At 40.4% G+C, this 25,776-nt stretch overlaps 1 protein-coding gene across 6 annotated transcripts in view; it reads right to left on the bottom strand.

Moving 5' to 3' along the window:
- LRRC3B (leucine rich repeat containing 3B) overlaps positions 1–10,522 on the bottom strand; it is a 41,646-nt gene extending 31,124 nt beyond the window's left edge. Inside the window, exon 1 of one of the 6 annotated variants that reach the window (XM_062603524.1) lies at positions 10,335–10,522. The gene's annotated coding sequence lies outside the window, so the exon portion shown is untranslated. The other 5 variants (XM_062603525.1, XM_062603530.1, XM_062603529.1 and 2 more) reach the window with 5 other exon arrangements.
- Positions 10,523–25,776: the final 15,254 nt, after the last annotated feature.

Below are 25,776 nucleotides of genomic sequence, written 5' to 3'. Positions count from 1 at the left end.
GGAACAATACCTTACTTCCCATTTGGATATATGCTGCATTCAGATCAGTGTGAATACTGATACATTCACCAGGTGTTGTCGTTATCATTTTGCGTAAGACTATCACAAACTGAGGCAGCATATGCATTATGGACATAAATTTGCTACAGCTTGCACCCACCTTAAAGCAACTTCAGTGAGCTCAGATTTATGCAGGTTTACCTCAAATCCTTAAATGTGAGTGATGAGTGATTCCCAAGGGGAAAAAATAAAAATCCCATAATACTGATGTTTCCAAAACAAATAGCAATATCATTATCAAATGGAACACCTCTGCACAACCCTGGTTTCAGGTGTGAACCTACACACATTCCTGCTGCGCCTTTGCCTCATAAGAATTCAGCTCCATCCCCAGCAGACACATTCACCAGCTTCATCAGGGGCCCAGGAGGACCAGCTCCAGGCACCAGCACTGAAACTCTTCTACTGCCCTGCTGCCTTTAGCCCAAAATAAGGCTTTAAGTTGGTGGATTGTAAAGAGTTCTCTGCAGCTCACACCCCTAAGACAGGGAAAATATAACTTTCAAAAAGCAGCAGCAATGAAAAGGGAATAACAACAGGAAGATAAAAAGAAAAAAAGTTCAGGGGCTCTAAACATTCTCGTTAGTATCCAAATAATTGCAAGCAACATTGCACAAAGTTTACTTTTTACTAAGTTGACTGCTATGCTAAAATAAAACATTTCTCAACCCTTGACTGGGAAACGCAGAAGTGCTGTAAACCTTTTCAAGGGTTTTCTAATCTGTCACTTGACAACACCTCAGCTTCTTATTCAGAACGTCCATTTTCCTCTGAGAAAGGGAAGACCTGTCCACCTCCCATTTCAGACCTCCTCATCTGACTCACATCTTCCAAAACTCTTTTTCTTTGTTGTGCCAGCAACTCTAATGGACTTTGTTCTTTAAACATCACTTTGATTCACAGAAAAATTAGAACAAGGTTTTAAAAGTTCTTGGGAAGGGGAAAAGAACCGAACCAAACCAAACCAAACAACCCAGAAACATAAACAAAAAAAACAAAGAACAACTGGATGGCAAGTTAGAGGTTTTAAGCCTACATTGCAAAATGCCACACAGGACTCGTTCATTGCTGAGAACATTGAAGTCTCACCTACCCACTCTCCTCTAAACCATGCCACTCACTGGGGGAAAAGAATTGAGCACTTTTCCATAGTAAGGTTTCAGAGAAGACCTCCTGAAGCCCTGAATCACAGCACTGAAGGTTTTATGCAAACGATGGCAATTAAAAACATCCTTGACTCACACTGATGATATTCATATTAAAAACTCCAAAGGCAGGATTTTAGAGTGCAGTGAGCCTAAGTTTCACAGCAGCAGGGACTGAAAACTTGTCATCATTGGTCTTACACCCTGGACAAGACACCCATCCTATAAAGAAACTCCTCTTTTGTAGAAAAGCCCAGCAGCTCCTGAACAGACTTGTAAAATGACAGCTTCTGAGGGAAGCCCATTACTGCTGATAGCTGTGAACGCTTCACACAGATGCCCACACAGAGAGCTCCTGCCCAAGATTCTTCCCTGGATGGATTAGGGGCTCCATGACTTGCCCCTTGTCCATGTCTCAGCCCTGACAAATCCCAAGGTCCTCTATGCATCCAGAACACCCATTTTCTCAGGGCCCAGGAAAATACCTGCATCAGGGCTGCCAAGAAAGTAATTGTAGACTTAGCAGGGATATACTTTAGCATCAGCAGGATGTTTTATCTTTTACTGCTCATCAGAGGTACAAATCTTACTGAAATGTTTCAGCATGTCCTGATCTTTCTGCCCTTCAACTCTTCAGATGAGCCTTCTTACACAGGTATTTTATCTGGTACATCCCTGCCAGCTCTTTATAGATAGCATTTCCCTCTCATGCTGCCTCCAAGCCTGACAAATGCAAGTCCCAAACTGAGGAACACTGACCTGTCACATCTGATGAATTTTTGATGACAGAAGCTAGTGCTTTTGTTTGGTCCATTTGGGGTTTTCATGGTGGTGGTGTTATTTCCTGGATGGCCAAGGAAACAAAGTTCCCCCTTCAAATCAACCTAGGGTCAAAGCCCTAATGAAAGATTAAAGGCTTTCATCAGCAAGGTGAACTACAGCACAGCATTAGGATGGAAGATGAACTTTATAAGGTCCCACAGAACCCCTGCAGCAAAGAGGTGTGCCCCAAAGCTGTGGTCTGATGTAGTTGAAGGTGCACCCTGCCCTTGAGGTGATGAGACTCACAGGGAGCATACAAACACCCACTTGTCACTACAACAGTAGCATTGAGACACCAGTTCCGCTACTGGGTACCTGACTTTCAGACAGTGCTCTTTGCTTGTCATCACAGTGGTTGAATAGTACTACTCTAATCATCGTGTCTGAGGAATTCAGTGTTCCTCTCCAATCTGAAAAAGGGCATGGCACAGCAAGCAGGTTTCAATGGTTTACATAGATGGGCTTTTTTTCCCCCTCATTCTGGTGCAAAAATGATGAAAATATAATTACACTTTCTTATAATTTGAATTTGGTTAGGAAGTAAAAACACAGAGCATTCACTTTTCATTTCCCTTTTCCATTTTTCATTTAGCAAGAACTATAAAAATTCTCTTGAAAAAGTAATATATTTGAGACTAATAAAATTCAAGTGCAAAATGTTTTCAGAGGCAGCTCAGGTACAATTATTAAGTTGTCAAATAAAATCATCTAGTCTAAGTTATACTGGAGAAGGGACAAAGTTTATAAGTAATTTCTCAGACCACAAGGGAACTGCTTCCAGGAGCAACACATCAATCAAAGATGCTGCTAGGTAACTCCAAGAACATGGAGTATACGGGTGAAAACAGTGAACCTGACTACAGTGCCAATGTTAGCAAGAAGTCCACCACTCCCCAGTCTCCAACTTTCATACTATGAACCTTCCACCTCTACAACCAGCCTACCTCTACTCACACCAACTGATCATAACAAGCTCAGCATCTGTAATTAAAAACAAACATGCTGTTTTTTTCTAGATGGCAATAGTGAAGTACACTTTCCTGATAGCTGATCCAACGACAATTAATCTTTCTCTGTCAACTGTGGTATTTAAATATCTAAAAAAATATTTCCCCGTCAGTGCCATTTACCTGCGACTGACCTGTCCAAAATGAAGAAACAGTAACGTGGGAAGGGCTGAGACGGATCACTCCATTAGTTCCTGCACACACACATTTACACCTGCAGTCACAAAAATGTTGCTTCTACCACAATACAGTTATTTATTAAATTCAAGTCTTTTTAACCCCTTACCTTTAATATTTTTACAAGAAAGGTAATAATAATATTCTTGAAAAAAAATTCTAAGGAAATTATGGACACATTGTCACAGAGTCAGCCCATAGCTCCCCGCGGCTTTGCATTCCCAAAGTACTACTCTGCAAGCCTGATGGTATTTTAGTCTCCCTTTGCAGAAGCCCAAGAGATTATTCAGGATTCAAAACTGCACTCCTCAGCTTCTAGAACCAGAATTTAAAACTAGCAGGGTAGCCCATAAGTTTAAAATTGCTTTATTAAAACAAGTATGACACAGTAACTCCAGTCAGCAAGACTCTTTTTAGGGAGCCCACAGAGCTTACCTGCTCTGAAACTCCACAGCAAGGGGAACACGATGGACCTGCGCAACCTGCAGCACCTTCATTCGCCTCATATTTTTTTAATGATTACCCATGTAACTCAAACATCCATAAACTTTTTAATGCAATTTACTCATCATCTAAGCATCATCATCATCATTGCATGCCACAGTGAGAAAAATACTAAGATGATGATGCATGGAGCTGACACAAGTTTCTCTCAAGGCAGGCTAGGTTCTTCTTTGAAGAAGGGACAAAGCCTATAGAAGGATGCTTGTGGTGTTGTGATACAGCCACACAGAAAGTCCAAACTGGAATGGTATTTTTATATAAACTAATCCTAAAATTAATGCAAAATATATTTTATGGGATCTGACCTGCAGGCTGATTTCATATCAAGAAAGATCTGCAGCATGACAGCTTTTTGTATGTGAGAAATAAATACATTTTGGAGTGAAACCAGTGGCAAAGGTGTAATACGGCAAGCTTGTGAGAAAGAGCTATTCTCAGACAACAAAGACTGAATGCGAGAGCATACATCAATTATTGCTGCACAAGCCAGATCAAAAGAACAGCACACAGCTGATATATTCATAGTTCTTCATGCAGCATGACAATGAGAAGGACTGAGATGCTATTAGACAACAAAACAGCACGCATTCAATTTTTAACAGATTCATGCAAATATCTTTTTTTCTCACAACCAAGGGAAGCTGCAATGCTACTGACACTGCACAGTTGACTGCTGCTGTTCAATGTGTTAAACAAAACCCTGCTATAATTAAGGAACTGCTTGGACTCTGTCCATTTTGTTCCACACTGCTGCCTCACACTTGTTTGAAGAACTGAGAAAATTTGTTGAAAATGTGGCAGATAGTGGGAAAAAACAGTTAAGCTTGACTGGTTCAAATTAGGCGGCATTTGTACAGATGGAGCACCTGCCGTGACTGGCAAGAACAGTCATGTCGCCTTGCAAGGAAAGTTTTTGGATCGAAAGTTATTGAAATACCATTTGTATCCATCAGGATTTTTTTCTGAGCCAAAGATTTCAGTTTCTTACATGTCTCAGTCCTGTCATCTCCTACTCTAGCAAAATAAGTATTTATGCATGAGAGCTGCCAATAAGAGTACCATGTAATTGATGAAAATGATGAGCAGAATACATATACGATGTCTTCTATCAAAGGCCAAAAATGGTGAAAGATTCTGGAAACAGAATGACCAACACATTTTCTCAACAGAAATTATTAACCCTTCAATGACAACAGTCTGCTTAAAACCAAGAATGGGATCAGAAATCTGGTCTGTAGGGACAGGACAGCTCAGCTTTGCAGCCTCAATACGTACTTAGAGGGAAAAGATTGCCCATTTACTGCATGCTGTCTTCCACGTGCTGCTTTTGAGATGAAGCTGAGATATTCTGATTCTATTTGAATTGGCATACTTCTCTTCTTTGCAGTGGGAACTTGCCTCTGTTCTCAGGAGTACTTGCATGAACACTGTACACCCAGTGCTTTTGTTTCGTTTTCATTCTAATGCCTTTAAAATAGCCAACCGCATAGATTCATTTGAATGTCCAAAGGCTTCAACTTTTGGCTGCAAATTATTCAAATGCACATGAAAATGTATACTTAGTAATTATGACAAAAACACTTTCCATGAAGCAAATTCTGCCAAAGGGATACACATTTGTAATCTGGATGAGGAAAATAACCCTCACGTGCTTTTCACATGTCCCACTAACTCCCAGTATAAGCATATTAAATAGCCATTCAAGCACTCTAATGAAATGTTGAATACTCACAATCATTGCACACAAAATGTCTTCAGTTAGGACAGTTGCAAAAGCATGCAACCCACTTTTGGAAAGCTGCAATAAAATTACTCCCTTTAAAATCAACGCTATTTTTCTTTGGAGGAAGAGCTAACTTTCACTGCAACTTTGACAGAAGAGAAAACGTATGTTTTCTTATGCTGTACATTACATTATGCTGTAATGCCATAATGCCATTAAAACTAACAGCATCCACAAAGTATACTTCTTAAGACAGGCTGCCACTAAGGCATGCCCCCTTTAAAAAGATATGCCCCATTAACTGAGGTAGTGCATCCAATGGATGAAGCAGGAACATGAAGTGACCCCTCCAGGAGAACACTCTGTGTGAGGCTTTCACAATTCAGGTAAAATACAGGTTGTTATGTAAGCACTGCAATATACGGATTTATACAGACAGTATTTTCCAATGGAATTTTAAATCCATGCCCTAGCTAATTGAACTGACCCTGAAAAGCAGAGGTAAACCTTATCCAAGTACATCAAGCTCTGTAGTGCTAATTTTCATCTCTGCTTAAGTAAAAATTCCAAATACCCAGTTCGGCGTATCTCTGAAAAGGCCATTTACTAGTCCCATTTACTAAAGAAGAATTTTTATCTCCTTTCTGTCTGTGGAGTGAAGACACAAAAAGCCAAATTCAATCCTTCAGCAAGGCTGCTAATCCCACTGAAATCAACCAAAATATCTTTTCTGAAGTCTCATGGCACTAGCAGGGAGCTGAGTCAGAGGGCTATGGTACAACCCCACTGACCCCTCCATCCTTTGGGAAGCTAAACTGCCCAGTTCAGCTACTACCTTTCTCCTTGCTGTCTTTTACTTTTCCCCTATTACTATTTTCTTAGAATTTTACTATTCCCCTACTTCCTTTCTACTGTTCCCATTTCTCTCTCTTTTTCTGACCCCTGTAAAAATTCATACCTTCCAGAGGGAGATAACCTGTTTTAATTCAGCTAACATTGCCTTTTCCTTGTTGATGGAAGTACTCAGGAGCTGTGCCAATCCTTTCAGTAAAAGGTTTTTCCACTGTCCAGTGTTGGAGTCAGTGCAGAAGGAGCCTAACTTAAAAAAAGAAATCTACTTGCTGAAGGTACTCAATACAGCATTTAGATATCTAGGAGGACAGGAATAGAAGTTACTTTCTTCTTCAGCAGCAGTTAAGCATTGTGTTTCCAAGTAAAACAAGCCAGCACTGGGTACAAACTCTGCTTAGTCTACAGGGGTAAGTAATGCAAGTCAGATGGCAAGTATGGACACAGACACCAGTTACCCACAGAGATCTTGATGAAGCAGGAACATACATCTTTAATTGTGAAATAATGAGATCCTCCTCCGCAGTGTGTTTGGCAATAGTTTACCTAAACAATGAGCTCAGCTGAAGAAGCAAGTAGAACTTCATACTGCTTTTTCTCTAGGATGCACCCATATGTCCATTGTACATCCAGGCTAACAAACTGCATCAGAGTGACAGTCAAACAGAAACTACCTTATGAAAAGAGCTGGATTAAAACTACAAGCAGAGCTCTAAATTCACCAGAAGAGAACAATTCTTTGATGCTACTTTACCCACAGCACATTGGATTTAAGAGTAGAACGTTGTTCATGTATTTACAGACTGTAATCCATTTAAAAATACCTGCTGCTGAGAAATTCCTATATCCTTATTGCATGTAGTTTCTGTAGCCATCTTGACATTTGATTCACCCCAGCACTGAAGTGCTCTATCAAAACTGCACTTTCTGGAGATTACTTTCAGTAACTAAAATAATATTTTAAAAGGCTTGGCCAAACAAGTCAAGGTAAATGCTACACATTCCATTGCTCAATTTATTCTTGGCTCAAAAGACCATCATCTTGAAATTAGGTCCTGTTTAGCATTATTATAAGTTGCTAAATTTCATAGCTCCATAAGAGTTTTCTCTAAATTTATGAACAACTTTTACTGGATAAAGCAAAATTATAAAGATGATTTTACTAGCCACGAAACACTAATTTAATCTGCATTCTCAGGCAAGGGCTGATCCAAACACCATGCATGCAGATAACAAGGACAATAGTTCCATGTAAATCCCATAAGTCATCACAAATGCAACATTCTGAGAAAAAGTATCTTCCTTAGTCCACCTTCTGATTACCTGAAATGGTAACAACAGATATTTCTACACATATTCCTGCTTTCTTAAATCATTCATTTCATTAAAAAGTTTAAAATCTTCCTACCAGTGAGCCGCATATCCCATGTGCTACTCCCATAAATACTCCTAGTGAAGTGACAGGAAACACCCTTAAAATCAAGATTTTAAGGTGCTTCTGTAATAAAGCAAAACATTTTCTCTGGGTTTAGACAGCAAAATCAGCACTTCCAAGTAAGGCTGTATTTTATAAATTCCAGTTCTACTGCTTGGAGATTATTTCTTGAGTTGGCATTCACTCTGAAGCTACTCTAACACAGCTTCAGCGTGAGCAGGAAGTTTACTACTTCCCAAAAGATCCGAAGCACAGGCTCTGTAAAGCGCATAGAAGAGACAAATCACAAATGTATACTTAAATTAAGCATTCTTTCTATCTGTGGCAAAGCTCTCATGAACTTTATTAGCACAGGACTGGATCCAGAGCACAAACCTGTATGCCTGTTAAATGATACTTTTTCGATTAATCTCTCATTTGAGGCAAAACATATTGATTTCTTGATAGTCACAGATACAAACATCCATCTCATTCCCTCAGGCCTTGGTCTCCAAGATACTGAGCAGCTTCAACTTGCCCTAAGGCAACAGAAACCTACAGTTAACCACAGGAGCATATTTTAGCTGGACTGAAACAAATTTTATAGCAGACTTCAGAGAAAGCAAGATCACGGCTCTGTGACCCAACCAGCAACAGCTGAGAGATCTGGATTTAACCCTGAGCTGTTCTTCTGAAATCAAAGACCTCTCATAAATGCCAGTGGGCGCATCCTCACACAGTACGCTGGAACTGACAACGGGCCGGATCCTGCTACCTTCGGCCATCAGAATACAACCTGTAGGAGCAGTCCCACAGAAACCCACAGCACCTTGCACAAAGGCAGGATGCAGAATCAGCTAAGAAATCACAGTTATAATCAATTCTGAGCATTTTTACTGGTTAGCAATTAAACTAGGAAATTAGTCTCTGAACATAGCAAAGGTTTTACAAATTAGTTCATTCTACAGCTTAAACATGTTCTAAATCAAACTAGAAGCCCATTGTGTGCCTGTCCTTTTTAATCAAATTACTAAGAATAATATGAATGGGTAAGCCATATGAACACTGGGGTGCTCTATATCAAAGCCTCCAAGCTACCGCCTTCAGCAGGGCGTGACACACACCTTGCAATTTAAATGTACAAATTATTAGACACATTACCACAAGAAGAAATTGTTGCCAGTTACTTCAGTATTCAGAAAAGGCTACCCTAGTCAGTTTTCCCCATGAAAAGTACTCATTTTCCTTTCCTTGCCAAATCTGCAATATTCTCATGGATATTATTTAATAATTACTATCATCTCAAAAGCATTAGTTTGTCATTTTCATATATATGTATGTCTGGGCTTACTTCTTCGAAATAAGCACTGAGCACTGTTCACCTGGTTTTATTCTGACTTTAAGTAGTTGGCTTATTCATGCTTTTCAAGTTATTTGGCTGGTTTTATTCTGTAATCACATCATTTCTGCTGTCGAGGGACATTCCAAAAGACTGGCTGCACCCTGAATCACTTTGCGATTTTCTAACCGTCACCCAAAAATCGTCTAGTTTTTGAAGGCAAAAGCCAAAAGGAAAGTACAGTTTCAGCTGGCACATCTCCAGATTTCTGGAGAGGGAAATTCTGGGCGTGTAGAATGCCAGAAGGTGAGAAAAGAGCCTGCAGTTTCCACTCGCACACACACTGAGTAGCCGGTACCCGCTTGCTGCGAGCAATCACGGCATGTCAGTGTGGGCTCTCAGGTCGCGGCCGCGCCCCGTTCGCCTCGGGGGCTGCTCCTGAGCCCCGGGGACGCCAGCGCCGCCGTACACCGCACCCGGTGCCTCACCAGGCAGTGGGGCTGGGCGGCTCGGGCCGGTGCAGCTCACCTGGGCGCGGCGGGCACCACACAGCCACCCCTGCAGCCCTGCCACCGCTCGCTTCCATTTGCTGCTCGCGATCCAGAAGGAGCTGCCCTCTCCTTCCTCCGCATCACAGCCATCGCCATCTGCTCCGTAGCAACTGGTCCCGGTAGGTCTCAAAGTGGAAAAATCCCGCGGCAACACACACACAGCGTCTCCCCATCGCTCCCCGCCGCTTCCTTCCCCGCCAGCCCCGCGCACCGGCCGCCGCCTGCATGCTGATCAGCGAGACCTAAGGCTGTTCGCCCCGCACACTGCCGGGAGCGCCTCAAAAACACATACATACAGGGGTGCGCTTTCTTCCCCACCTCCTCTTTATCCGATGCTGCTCCGGTACGAGATCAGTCTCAAATCCCTCGTTTGCTCCTAAAAGAGGAGGTGGCAGCCAACCTCCCGGCAGCCTCCGCCTCTTGATTCTCATCCTTACACACCCTCCGCTGCCTCGGCGGAGCCCCGGACCCGTCACCCCCCAGCACTCACGAGGTGCCGGGAGCTCAAAAGTATGTCCACTGGCCCTCGCCTATCAGTGCTGGGGGCACAGCGGTAGCCCCTTGGCGGCAGCAGCTCTACTCGCGTCCCTCTCTGCCCGTCGAGTTTCCTCCCAGCGCTGCCCCGCAACTCACGTGGCGGAGCGGCACCTCCCCGCAAAACTTCGCGGCGCCGCTGGCGCTGCCGCTCGGCTCAGCGCGCCTCGGTCCGCGCTCCAGCGGCGCAACAGGCAGCGCAGCCTCACCTGGCGCGGGGCCGCCGCGCCATAGGAGCGACGGGCGGAGCCTGCCACGGCGGGGCCGGGGCAGCAGGGCCCGGGCGCAGCCCCCGTCCGCCAGCCCTGCTGCCTCCGCCGGGCGGTTGTGCCTGCCGCGCCGCGATCCCTCCTGCCCCTGCGCCTCTGCTACCGCTGCTGCTGCAGGCAGGGAGACTGGCAGGGAGGGAGGGAGGAGAGAGCGGGGCGGGGAGGGAGGGAGGGAAGGAAGGAGGAGACTTAGCTCTCGCTCCCACAGCACAGCGGGGAGGTGCCCCCTCTGCCACCCCCAGGAGGGCTGATGCTGTCCGTCCCTCCCGGGCGCTGCTTTTGGCTCTCCCCGCGAAGCTGTAGGGGCTGGAGCGCGGGGAGCGGCGCTCTCTGTGCAACCCGCACTGGAGCCCGGGGAGAGTCCTCCCTTCCTGCTGGGATCCCCGCCGGCCCGCGGAGTGCGTTTATGGGGTGTTTCTGCTCTCCCCAGTGCCCTCCAGGTTCCCCAGCAACAGATGAATAAAGTTGCTTTGCCAATCTGAATGAAAAGCTGCTGTCGCCGGTGCGTAACACTTGATGTGGCAAACTTGCCACTGCACCGTTTATGGTACAGTAGGTAAACTTGCTCTGCACCCGGTCTGGTCCCGTGTGGAACCAGTTATTCAGACCGTGCTTTGGGTTTACCATTATTCTTGCCAGGGTGACTATTCTCCGAGAGGTGCTTCTTGTGAAATGTGCCATGTTGCAGCAGTTCCATGGACTGTCAAAATACAGGCTTGAAGGAACATCACCAGTTAGTTGCCTCTGTCACTCAAACATGCACTTTTCTGCTCCAGGTCAGCAAATTAATTTTCTATTTACCTCGTGCAGCAAAGCATTCTGTTGCCTGTCTCCAGCTGAGAGCGTCTGGGTAGGAGGGTTTTAGAAAGATTCATCTTTGCTTGGTAGCTGGTTTGCTTTTAGCCACCCAAGAGGCTACATGGAAGAGAAAATTAATTGGCTTGGATTTCCATGGTGCTTCTTTTGCCTTCAGCTATACTAAACTGTTTTACCTCCGTATAGGCAATTGTGAAAAAGAAACTGCTGGCTCAGAAGGAGCACCACTATGGCCACACACCGGTGGTCTTTTGCAGGAGAGAAGGAAAAGCTTACATCTAGTACACTGCTAAATGCCATTCTCCATCATTAAACCTCATTCCTGGGAGTTTCTGCCCGAGTAAATACTTCTCTGAGTAATGTGGCTGCATCACTTTAGCAAGATAATGCAGGACCATGCGTTTGTATTAAATCAAAACCTGCTTTTTCGCTCTTAAGAATATTTGCGAATTGGCTCATGAGCACTTTATGCATGCTTATCATTTTACATTCTTATTAATATAAGAAGAAATAGCAAAAAGAAAAAAACTTCATAAAAATTGCTTTTGTCAGTTCCTTACAAGTCCAGAGCACTGACTGACTCAGCCCTGTTTTCAAGAAGTAAGCAGTTAAAAAAGAAAAACTTAAAACATGAGCATGCATTCCTGCTTACAATGGATTAGATTGTGTCACAAAGTCAGCTACCAGAGGAAGCCATGACTGCACTGCCAGCTCCGTATTATGATTTTTAGGCTTTGTGAGTTCTATTCCTTTAACTGAAACTGACTCAATTTCATTTTAAGCCAGTAGAAAAATATTAATCATGGCTGAGAACCCAAATCTAATATGCAGGATCCATTTCTTCAAATCAGCTCATGTTTATTATTTTCACTGTTCAGTGTACAGGCATCTGACAACAGAGTGTAACACACAGGATGGATGCCCTTGGTTAGTCACACCCACATACCCACAGTGCACCACATGACAAGCATTGCAGGCCTCCTTGAAGTGTTAATTATTTTTTAATGGAAAAGAAGTTTAGCAGATCTATTCATCTTTTGGCTAACAGAAAAAGAAAAATAAAGAAAAAAAAATTGCTTTACTAGATAAAAATGGATGTCTTCCATGCGGTAATTTCCCTTTAAAACTGAACCTCTAGTTGTGCTCAGTGGAATGAACCACTTGTACAGTTAAAAATCATAAAAATAGAAGGGAAGACTGATTTTACTTTACATAACTTACCACATTAGCCATGGTGTTATTCATCCTATTTATTTAAGTGTGATTGCTTGTGTTCAGGAAAAGACATCACCAAAGAGAGAGAAATACTTACTTTTTATTGTTGAAATTGCAGCTTCTAAAATGTTTTTTGACCAGCTGCTCATGAGTAGCTGGTTTGCAGGTTTGTATTCAAAGACTCACTCCTGAGAGCAGCTAAGCATCTGTAACCTCAGTTGAAATTAATGGCCATTTAGTATATCTTTAAAAAGGAGAAAAAAGCATTTTTTCTGGGGAAAATTGCTGTGAAGGACTGCACAGCTACTTGCTGTTAAAAATATCACAGATTTTTAAGAACTGAAATACAGCTCATGTCATGCCCCCCCTCAGCTGGCAGTGTGTGTAGTAGAAGGAATATATTATCATTATAGGTGGAAGAAACTTTTTGGCTTAATGAACAAACCCACTAGCAGATTTGCTCATTAGCTTATTGGCATCGCATGTCCATTTTACATGGTAAGTAGAAATGAAAGGATTAGTTCCATGTTAGGAAGGGGTGTAAGTTTAAAGGATAAGTATAAGGTCTTTTGGCTGCCCTCAGATAAGAAAGGAACTGCTAGTACTTGCTGACTTCTACATAGTTATGAATATTAGGGAGCATATAATAAGAATATAACAGAATATAACAGATGGTTCTTAAGTTTACCTCATGAAATAATTTTTGTAAGTGTTCATAAATATTTGAGGGCCCACTAATAACCTTTACACAAATTAGTTTTTCTAATGCAAAAAACCCTACATAATTAAGCAAGACTGGTCGTGGGTAAGGTTTATTCATACAAATAAGACTTTACAGGACTGGATCCTTAAAAGTTAATAAACATGAACAAAATATTTAAATGGCTAAATTAAAGAATCATCTGGTACCATCTATTCTTTTAAGCTTCCCAGATATTAATAACTTTGTACAAAAATCAGCAAAGAATATCACTTCTTCCAGTTTTGAGATAAATTGAGCAACCTTCTCTTTATTCATTAACTAATATTCTTTTTACTAGATTCATTTTTACTTGATTCATTTCATAATGAATGGTATGAAATTCATGTTCTAGTTGCAGGTACATTAAAGAACTAAATCTCACAAGGGACTTACCTCTAGTAACATGCACTTAGGAGCTTAAAGTTCTGTTCATGGGCCGAAGTATGATATGGTTGTAGTGAGCAGTGCAAAGATGTGTCAGCAACACTTTCTCCTTGCTCTCTATGCCCAAAGAGAGGATGCACACAAAGCACAGAGCAGTAGTCTGCACTGAACCACAAGAGCAGCAAGAAAACCCATGAAATTCTGCATCTTGGGAATACCAAGGGTAACACAAACTACAGTGTTTGTGCTAGAGCCATAATCTAAATTGGATACCTGCTTTTGCTATCTCTCTAGGCTTGATGCTGCCAAGAGTCTTCATACTTCTCTCAGCCTATGGGTACTGCTCCTGCGTGTTGAGATTTTGCCCCAAGAACATTAATAGTGGAGAAAGCCCATCTTTGCAGAGGGCCAGTACAAATCCTTTCTGTCTCTTTATCTTGCTTAAGCCCTGTGCTAAAGAAGTGCAGACCATCTTGACTTCTAAGAGCTGCTACTCTCACAAGGATTTGAGGACTGGGCTCTAAACACTCTCTTCAAGAAGTAGCAGTAGCTTCTGTTTTCCTGTATTTGGCAGGTTCTGTCATTTTGAAAGACCTCACTAGTTTTGCATGTAGTCCTTTTTCTACATAGCAAAGAGCTGCCCTGTATTATAGAAGAGAGTTTCTGGTTTAAAGTCCCTGGGCTGTCAATGATTCATTAGCTCTGAAAGCGAAACAGCAGTTATAAATAAGCGCAACTGCTTCAGCTCATACTCCACCTAGCTATATTTTAGAGAAAAATATAAGTAGGGAAGTATATTTTTCTGCTATATGCCATCCATTACTTAAAATCGGTGTTTTGGACTTTGCACAAAAAAAGCATATATTTCTGGGATACTTGGAAAAAGAACTGGAGAATAAATACATTTAATGCTAGTCAAAACATATCAGTGGAAGTTAGGTCTTGTCAAACACACTTGTGGACTTTTTGGTTATTTACAAGATTTATGTAAAAGATTACAGGTCTGCATGAGAAAAGCAGCTGTATTGATAGGATGTACTTGGATTTCTGTAAGGCAGTTGACTTAATACGACGTGACATTTTGATTTCAAGTCTCGCATTACATGGAATTAACACATCACCCATTAGGAGGATTAAGAAGTGTCTGACAAATTTCAAAATGCAGTTTTTTAATGGGGAGATTTCATTCAATGTGGGAAGGTTCCCAGCAGAAGGAGAAACCATAGTCTTCACCTAATACTGTTTTATATTGTTTTCAGCAGTCCAGGCCATGAGATAAAATCTTTGCTTTAAAGGCTTGCATATGGCAGAATGTATTTTAGCACAGTAAATAAAGAAGATATATTACTTCTGCAGTGACTCGATTTGGCTAGATGATCCCTGTCCAGCAAGCAGCACACTAAATTCATTTTACTACAGTCTAATGCAAATTTATACCTCTGGGAACTGAAAGCTGGTAGGAATGGACACTGTCTCAGACAGAGAGACTCAGGGAACGATAAAAAGCAATTACCCTAGATAATCACCCCTAACATAAGATCTCAATGCAGTGCTGTGGAAAGGACTCAGCACAGTCCATGCATGCTTCCAAATTATCAAGCACAGTTCTGGTGCCTGCACATTAAAGAAGATGAGAAAATATTGGAGAAAATCCAAATATTTTGCGGGTCAAGCACGAGTCTTGAGATGGCAGGTTTAAAGAGCTGGGCATATTCCACTTACTCCAGACAAGGTTGAGAGGAGACAAGGAAAAGATGACAGCAGTGAGCTTTTTCACCCTTGCTGACAAAAGCACAACTAAATCCAGTGACTGGAAGTTTAAGGTTAGATGTAATCAGCCTTGAAATCAGATGCAATTTTCTAGCAGTAAAGGTAATTAAACTGTGTAAGAGCTTACAAAGGGAGGTGATGCACTAACCATTGCTCGATTTTGTCCTAAAAACTGGCTATCTTAAATACAGGCTTTACTTCAGCTTCTGGGAGAACATCTAATGGACAGAGCAGCCTCAAACAGGGAAGGAAAGAGGGTCACATCAGGTGAGATTCCCTGGTGTTCCCGCTAGCCCTACATCCATTAGAATGATGCATCTGTGCAACTTCTTCCATTATGGCTGAAACAAGATGGCTTGAATTGCACCCTGCCCTCTCAGATGTTTGCAGGTTGGCATTAAGGTAATGAGTATAATCAAACCCAATACCTGAGAGCTCCAGTTGGCTGCCTACAGCAAAGAGGAAGAATCTCTTCTCCACTTCTCCCAGAGGATATTTGACCTCATATATTCTGCAGTAGAAGTTTTTGCCTTCTCTTGAAGCATGTATTATTTATTTTGCTATAGCCAGGAAGAAAGTAAACCAGTGCAGAAAATTATCTTAGACTTCTGATGCTTGGATATGAATTAAGCCAAGTCCAGGAGCAGTAAAGATTTTTCTAGCTCAGACAGGCAAGGATAGTGGAGTTTTTTGCATTAATCTTGTCTGTGATTTTCTGGGCATATTATGCCTAATCAGTTCTGAAGTGTTGCATGAATCTCAGGTACTACTTTAGACACGTAACAGTTTGGTTTCTCAAGGACCAAAATACTATGGGCTAATGAAAGTAATTGTCTCAGCCTTGAGGTACATATACAACTTTTAATAGCCACCAATATACAGGACATTGGACTAGGCAATCTGATGATCTCTCTTGGCCTTAAATTGTGAGGTAATGTAAAGCTTGTACATAACATCATTAACAACCCCTACTTTTCCAGGGCTCCCAGGAAGGCAGGTGGTCCCATGAGCCACAAAGCACTGAACAGTCTCCAGTACCACTGGTCATGGAGAGACAAATTCATGGATAATTCAAAACCAAAGCACTCCCACCAAAATTAAAAAAGACACCAACACAAAATATTGCCATTTGCTTGCAGGTCTTTGCCCTGCATGTATGGGAAGAGCTTCTCAGAGGTACCTGCTTTAGTAGGAGAGACCTGGCCTCATGGCTACCACCATCCGTAGTCCCCTCCTGCTTATGCTGATAGGACAGGACTGCAGGACAGCCAGACAGCTTGGTCATGGAGAAGCCGTGTTCAAACCAGCTTTCTGAAGATCTCCAGTCCTAACCTATGAAGTGTTTCATCTTTGTGACAGGTGCATATGCTCAGCATCCCTGCATGAGAACTCGGATATTTAACACCCTCTCTGGCAAAACATTCACAAAGGCACCATGGTGTTCAGTGTGGTTGTGAGGTAGAAGTGGCTCCATTTGGAAAACAATTACTGATTAAAGCTAAATTAGCTGTTCCTCTCTGTAGACTAACATAACTAGTGATAACTTGTTTTTAACCTCTTACCAAAAAGAGTCATGGAAAGAAACAACCAACTCAGACTGATAAAACAAGACACAAAACACGTACGTGTATCAGATCGCTATAGATGCACATCTCCATGACTTATTGCCTCTGAATAATATACTAATGAGTGTTTTATTAATCACTACTAAGTGTAACGAATAGTGTGACACTTCAAATTAATCATAAACAGAATGAGTGAACCACAGTATTACAGATCCACAGAAGTTCTGCACCTGGCAGCTTCATATAGGTATAGCTTCATATAATGGTTATCACCACAGAACTGTGGATACATTTTGTTGCTGCAGGGTAGGACAAAAAGACACATTATAGCTTCAGCTCATCAAGATATTTTCCTCATTTTAGAATTATCACAGGTTTTCCTTAAACTACAATTTTATTTAAGAAACGGGATTGTCTTACTGACTACAGACTGCAAATGAGATTTTCCAAACAAATCCTCTATTGCATAATTCTTCTTGTCTTTTTTAATAGCTAGATGGAAAATAAAAATAAAAAAGTTTGCATAAAGAATCATTGCTTATGATGAGACACCTGGGCAGAAAATAAGAAACTTTGGTGGATTTATTATCTTCCTGAAACAGAAAAAGATTTTTAAAAGTAATCCAGCAACAACTAACAATAACAGAATAGGTACTCATTCCAGCATCTGAGACACTCTTCAGAAGATAGTTCTTACTTTATGTACAATATCATTAGGACTTCAGAAAACTTGATTGCTCTGGAAGAACTCACGTGGTACCCCAGATCTATTATCTTGAGTCTTTCAAATTAATCAACTTGATTGATTAGGTTTTAGGTTGAATTTTTTAATTATGTCTGTTATCGTTATATAAAAACTATTAGACAAATTCACTAGGATATTGCGCATATTTTGCATACATTTACATGGTATTTTACATAAATAGAGAAGTATGATGTGTCCCAAAGAAGCTGACAACCTACAATCCTCATCCTTGCAAGTATTTATACATCTGCTAAATATTATGCACCAAGAGTACTGCCATTGATTTCAGCTGAGCCTTTTAAAGGATTTAAAGTTAACTGTGTGCCTAAGTCTGTGCTGAATGACCCTTTTAAAGATACATACAGACAGAGCAGGAGAAGAAAATATATAGGTTAAATGATCCCTCATGCTTAGACAGTTTCTACCTAGGTAAAATGGGAAGGTATATGCAATTCACATTCAAAGTAAATCATGCTCACAATATAGAAAGAGTTGTATGAAAACTGCTATTACTGTAAAATCACTTCTTTTTTTTAATCCTGCAGCCAGTTTGTTATAAAAAAAAGTACTTTCGTCTCCCACAAAATTGTCTTGAAAGACAATTATGTTATACTGCAATAACAAGTGTGTTGTGTTATGGACAAATATGGTGTAGTAACAGGTATTACAGAGGAAATTACATGACCTGTAGTAACACATATATATATACCTATATATATACTATATGTGAAGATTTCCTTCTCTTCATGTATATCAGATTGTCCCTTGTTATTACTGTTCTTTGGCGCTGGACATCAGGGAGGACCAAGATGGAAGCCCTAAGATTATGTGCCTTTTTTACCCCCTCATAAATGAAACCTTGAAGAGAAGTTGATGGAGATCTAACATAGTCTGTGATTCTCATCACTACTCTTGAATAGTCTCCTTTTCAGGAGAATTCCACAGAAGACAGTCCAACATAACCCCCACATTGAATTAAGTTTTGCTATTGCAACCTGGATGGAGAAGCACCATAAAAGAACCACAGATCCTGGGAAAATGAGAAGCACGGACACTGTCTCTCTGGTTTTTAGGAAGTAAAAAAGAAGAAGCCCAAAGAAGGGCAAAAGAAGCCCACTAAGGGCTTTTTTTTTGTTGCTACAAGGTACTACTGATCTTAGGCAAATTACCAAAGCTGAAGTTACTGACCCTTGATAAATACATAGTAACCCACAGGAACAACTGTAATACAAGGGGAAAATAAGAAGATCAAGTAAGCAGAAACATTTGAAACATAATTGACTCCTTTTTTTCTTTCAAAAAAAATCTGACTTTTTGCTCTTGCTTAACTATTTCAGTGCACAAATTCTGATAAGAGTTCTTGTTAACTATTATGCTGAAATGCACTAAAGGCTGTCATCCAGTGTTTAACCTGAATAAACATTAGACCCAGCTTAAAAATCAGTGGTCTGCCAAGAACTCTTTCAGGCTCAGTGGAGTATCTGAGTCTGCTAGTCAAAACTGATCGTTACTTGGAAGAGGGGCAATTGCCCCAGATGCTCAACAGGGCAGAGAAAATTCATTGTGCATGCAGGGGGGGTCTTGTTGAAAGGAATGAGCCTGGTCACAGAGTTTGTATAAGTTATCTCCCTCTCTGAAGAACAGCTGGAGCTTAGACCCTCTTAATTTTGCTATTATACTGCAAGGGAGCCAATTTTCCTATGGCAAATTCATTTAAATTAATTTAAATTGTAAATAAGTAAATAGGATTAGACCAAGGATTTAGCCTGACTCTTGTCAGCATGGGTGAAACAATGAGATGAGGTCCCCAAATAATACTGCTGCCAGTTAACAACTTGGTTCACTAGGAGAACTGATAGTCATATTAAAAGTGCCTAAAGTCATTAGAAGCAATTTTAAAAGGGTCTCTGAGAAGCATCTGGGCAGGGACTTTGAGGAAAAGAATGAGAGAGAATGAAAAGTGAGGACATTAAAGTGGGCTGATTAATAAAATATGAATACAGACAAAGCTGTGCAGCTGGGGATTTACACTAGAATTTAAAATAGACATACATATTATTCTGCCTCTGGACCTATATCACTTTATATCTTGTAGAAACATATTAAAATTACTCAAAGAGGGACCAGTTTGAAAAGCTCCCTAGACTTATGCATGATAATTAACAAGAAGTTCATTGTAAATCCTTCTGACTAGTTCAACTATTCTGCTTACAGACAACCCTCAGAGGGCAAAGTCACAGCCTTGATCTGGCAAAATTATTGTCCAGTGATGATGCATTGTTTGTGCTTACAGGATTGCAGCATGAGCACAGTAATAACAGGTCTTTATATATGAATGCTACAGTGTGAGGAGCAAAACATCAAATACATCATTGTTTGTACCAGTGAGACTTTTCTGAAATAGCATTATTTGTCTAAACCCAAGGACAGATTAATTTCTAAAAGTGAAGGAGAAACAGGTAAGGCAAGAATCAGCTTTACTTCAGTTTTCCACTTCAGGACAAATGGATCACACAGAAACATTATGAAAATAAGTGTAAAAATGAATTTGAGGGAGATGAGTGTTTGGAAATATGTGGATGGCAAGATCTTTGTGTATGTATACGAGTTCAGAAGATCTTTGAAATAATATGATTCAGTAAAAAATGGGGGAATAAATCTTTTAATATATCTGAAACAACACTAGGAAAAAAAAAAAGAGAACTGAATTTGAGGTTCTTACTAGTCATCACTGAGTCAAGACATGTATCTGTATCTGACCTACAAAGAAGCAGATTATTCAAGCAGCATACCACTGTTCCTGTTGGGCAATCAAAGCTGCACTACATTTTGGAATAGCATGCACACTGATGCAGAGGGCTGGCACAGGACTGTGCAATTTTCTGCCATTTAAGCCTTCCAGACAGAACTGAAGTGAGAATTTGATCTTTTCTGCATCCTAAAGTCAAGGAGTGATTTTTATCCTATTTCTTTTTTTACCTCTCCATTACGTTCACATGCAAGAGTTTGGGTGGAACTTCCTAAATGTGCTGAGGAATCTCCTCGTGGAGAGGTTGTGCGTGCAAATATTATATGCACTTCCAAGGGCAAGTCAAAATGTGGCCCCTGTTACCACAGAACAGTAACGAAACAATGTCTTTGTTTTTATGAGAGCATAGTTCTTCCCATGCTTCTTACAGTTTAGTTCAAATTGTTGCTTTAATTATGAATGTGTTAGTCCATGGTTTAAACAGAGACGAGCTGCTCTGCTTTGGACTACTAACTGGCAAACAACACTACCAGTACAAGAGTAGTGGTTTATTTGGACAATTTAATAAGATTCAGTATCTCAACTATTGCCAGGCTCAAAGACAAGCAAAAACGCATGTGAAGACTTCAGATTTTACAAACTGTATTCACATTGTACAACCTGATCTCCTTCTACAGCAAGGTTGATGAGGGAAAGGCTGTAGATATTCTCTATTTGGACTTTAGTAAAGCATTTGACACTGTCTCCCACAGTGTTCTCCTGGAGAAGCTGACTGCCCGTGGCCTGGATAGGTGGATTCATTGCTGGGTTTGGAAACTGGTTGGATGGCCAAGCCCAGAGAGTGGTGGTAAATGGTATCACATCTAGCTGGCAACCAGACACCAGTGGTGTCCCTCGGGGCTCAGTGTTAAGGCAAGCATTGTTTAATATCTTCACTAATGATCTGGATGAGGGGATTCGTACTACACTCACACTTGTTTCTAGAGTTGTCTAATACACTTCTAAAAGCAGAAAGGTATTAAAAAAACAGCACAACTACGTATCACTTAAAATATAACACTTGAGTTGCCATATCTTATTACTTTACTGCTTGTAAAATGGGTGGTATCATTCTGGAGATTTTTCCAGGCACTGATTCTAGTGAAATTATATTTATTTCAGTTTCTGGGGAATGGAAAACCAGGAAATAGCAATATGAGAAAAACACACCGTTGGACAGAAAATGGAATATTTGAGAAATGTGAACTCTTGTGATACACTTGCCTGGGACAATGACCTGAGAAGTAATACCTTGTGCTGTAATGTCTTACACTACATTAGGCTGCTGAAAGAGTGTGATTCTGCCCCACAGTTTAACAAGGATTATTTCATTTTGATTATTTCTTCTATAGGGATGGAGACTCCCCACATTTAACGCACAGCATGTTGTGCTCTCTGTGGACTTATAAACATGGTTTCATAGATAGGCCCAAAAGTGCTTGAAGGCTGATCATTAATACTGGGTTTGTATATACTATATTTTTAAAACCTACATTTCAGTATAATCAGAACAAGTGAAGGATCACTTGGAATTACCTACGGCAATTTCTTTTTTGGCCCTGCTAAAATGTATGTTGGAATACTCCAGTCTTCCTCTCTAAGTAAGCATAGGGTGAGGAATAGCTATTCTGCATGTGTGGGAATTCATAGGATTGTATGAGAGAAGAGGACTAACTAGAAAATGAAAATGGGTCTGTAATGCAGAAGTACTTGGAAGAAATCTCTAATTCTATCCAGGATGGTTAACAGAGCTTGGCCATCATTTGGAGCTGTTCTGGGATATATCAAAATGAACAGAGATTAACAGCTATTATTTAGTGTCTACTTCAGCGTCCTCAGTATCCTATAAAATTGTGAGCTTTACCTAATTGACTAGAAGGAGAAACAAACCAATAAATCTATTTTTATTATGATTATGTTATACCAGTATGGTAGTAGATGAATGTTAAATATAATGCCTTGGAATACTAGCTAATCATCTTCCAATCATAAGAGTAGGTATTAGGAAGCAGACTGGTGTATAGAATTGTTTAAAAAAAAAACTTTTTTAATCTTACAACAATGAGAATAGCCATTAGTGCTACCCATCACCACCAAAGACAAGAGGTTGCCAGTGTAGCTGAATGTTTAGCCCCTTTCTTACATACAGGAGCAATTGAAAATGTGTTATACCAATACTCTTGTTACTCTAAGATTGGTCTTGGTTTCTGATAAGATTCCTGATGGCACTAAAGAGGTCAGCTTTAACAGTATGCTCTAAATGGTTTGCTATTTGAGAAATGCCCTTCAATTCCATGTTGTAGTGTTCCTTGGGAGACCAGACCAGCAGAGTCGATGTACCCTCTCTGTAAAGGGGGGTGCTGGCTGAAATCCTCTGTAGTAGGTTTAGATCTTGCTCTCAGCCATGAGCTTTGTTAACATTTGAGGCATCCTACTTTGCACCCACTCCCCCACACAGAGTTAAGGTAGGGTGGGCAGCTGCTTCTATGCTTACCCTGTGAATTTTTATTACTGATGACTGGGTAGGTGCTTTGATCTATTTTAGAACTAGGCATGTAGAAATGCATTTTGAAACTGTGAATCTAAATAATAACCATGCGTGATTAGCGGAAAGAATGAGGACTGCAGAAGGAAAAAAAGAAAACAAAACCAAGATAACAACCAAACCCCCCCAAAACCCCATCTGCTATTTAGCAGACTCCTCAGTGCTCCAAACTGAATCACTTGGAAGGAGACCTATGCTGTGGAGAGCTGCACTGGCACATGGGCAGCTGTATGGCAAGGTGCCTGGCATCCAGACAATTGATCTCTGTGCTATTTAGTATGTCTCTTCACAGGCAAAGATGTGTTGTGGCTGAATTAGGCAGATACAGGTGGCCTAGGATCATCTTTGCACCTTTCCTCACTCTTTTCTCCACAATAACTTGTTGTGGGAAGGGTTCTGTAAGACACTATTACTACTTATAAGTAGCATCGTAAGTAGAATAGATACTGGGATACCAGCTACATAAGGAACAGTCCTGAACAACCATTGTAGATTTATAGCAGAAAAAGTAGGCTTTGAATTTTTATTTTTATTTTTTTTTGTCACTTAATATTAGAGTCTCTTTTTTTCCAAAGACTAATCATGTCATACTATAGCACAAGACTTCCTTGGAGATGCTGCTGAGAAACAGTTGAGGATGGATGCTTCTCTGTACGTAATGTTATAGTAACTGCATACAAAAGCATAAACATGTTACAGGTTGCATATTTACAAAGTATAATTTCATTGACCTTGCATTTCTAGAAAAAAAAAATAAAAAGAGGGGTGAGGCAAGAAATTGTGGGGCTTTGGAAAGTACCGAGCTTTCAAGATTGAATGCTCCGTTCCTGGCAGTGTTCAAGGCCAAATCGGACAGAGCCTTGGGCAACATGGTCTAGTGGAAGGTGTCCCTACCCATGGCACAAGGGTTGGAACTACATGATCTTAAGGTCCTTTCCAACCCAAACCATTCTATGATACTATGATTTCCAATGGTGACATTATTGTGAATTTTTTAACACTGATATAAGGCAAGTTGCCTTACAGTATTCTAGGTTAAGCTGTAAGGATATTCATCCTTAATATTGGTGGCTGCCAGCTCCATTCTGTATGTTCAGTAAGTTACTGCATAAAACATTTAACTTTAAAAGAGGCATGTTGAGGACAATTAATTGTTTAAACAAAATATTTTAGAATGTAAATGTAGACCATATTTCACAATATATACTCAAAATTCAGATTTAATATTTAATGTTCCATCTTAACTGTGCATGACTGAGGATTTATTTTTTCATGGCTGCCCTAATTTTAACATGCTTTTTTCTTTTCCATACATCTATTACAGAAATAATAATTGATGGGGAAAAGCACCTAATACTCATCGTCTCAGAACTGTCAGACTTTATGGGCTGGTGCTAAGCCTGTACTAGTTTTGTAAAACATTGGGCATATTTTCAGATATTATAAAAAACCCACACAGATAAAGTAAAATATGTTAGTAACCTGAAAAATGTAAGCATGTCAAATAGGTTTTATCTTGCTTTATATACATAAAATGTAATGATTCAGTTGCAGTTCGGGCATTAAACTTTAGTTTTTTTCAAGCTGTAAGAATAAGGAGATAAATTTCAGTTTGAACTCAAAAAAAAACCCACTCTCATTCATAATATATTTTCTGAGTGAGAATCTTTGCAGGGAATGACTGTTAGAGACAGTCACCAAAATGGGGTCATGAAATACAAACCTTTAGAGGAGGTATCAGTGTGCTTCACTCTTGCAACAACCTCCCAGGAAAGCATGCTGCTCAGAGTATTTATGTCTGAAATTATATCCGTTTGCAGGCTTCAGATCAGTGAGGACAAATTATAGTACCTTCTCTTTTTTTTCCAGCCCTATCTGGGCTGCCAGTGTGAGCTGTCAAGGAACAAACGCTCTGACTTCATCTCGTGTGCTCATTCCTCCAGATTCTGACAACACCTCTCAGGTTCGTAGATGTGTCAACTCCATTGTAATGATTGCTGCTAAAATGGATGCGCTGAGGAATTAAAGGGGGAGATGTATTTTAAAACTGCCGTTCTTATTCCTCAGAGGTGTCAAGCACCTGAAAGAAACTTCAGAGGAATAAACACATCTGTAATGGCTGGGGTTATTTTTTTGTGCTTCTGCAGAAAAGATTTTGTATAAAGCAAGCCCTCTTCACACTGGTTTTCTTACCTGAGAGAGAGAGAGGGCACAAAAAACATGGACTTGAAAACTGGGAGAATCTTACCATTAAAATGGTTGCAATCAGAAATGTAATTGCCTTGCAGAGCAGCAGTGGGATTGCATAAAACAGGATCACTCAATTTCTGGTTCATCATCCTATTCAGCTTTCTTATATTCTTATCTAGGTGTTTGCACCACCTACATTAATAAAGATGATCATATCATAGTCTGCAAATAAAACCCAATGTATTCAGGAGAAACAATTTCTTATGAATGGAAAATGTCTAATATATATACAGTATATATCTATTAAACGTATATGTAAAATACATATATACAATATATAATATAGAATATACAGATACAATGTACTATATATAATATACATATACATAATATATACATCTTATATATAATGTATTATACAATATGTAATATATAATATATAATAATATATAATTTATATATATACATCCCGAACACCTTTCCTCAGGAAGAGCTTGTAATTGGTTTCATCCAGGAAAGCCTTTGGAATCTCTATTAAATTAGTGGGCAGGCTCTGTCAATCTAACCGCTTCTCCAGCCAGCAACTAGCCCCCACACACACAACCGCTCACTCCCTCCCCCC

This window comes from Pezoporus occidentalis, unplaced genomic scaffold, assembly GCF_034315485.1.
Source record: "Pezoporus occidentalis ecotype Australia unplaced genomic scaffold, CSIRO_AGI_Poc_V1 ctg80, whole genome shotgun sequence".
NCBI lineage: Eukaryota > Metazoa > Chordata > Aves > Psittaciformes > Psittacidae > Pezoporus > Pezoporus occidentalis.
This window is presented reverse-complemented; position numbering and strand designations above follow the sequence as displayed.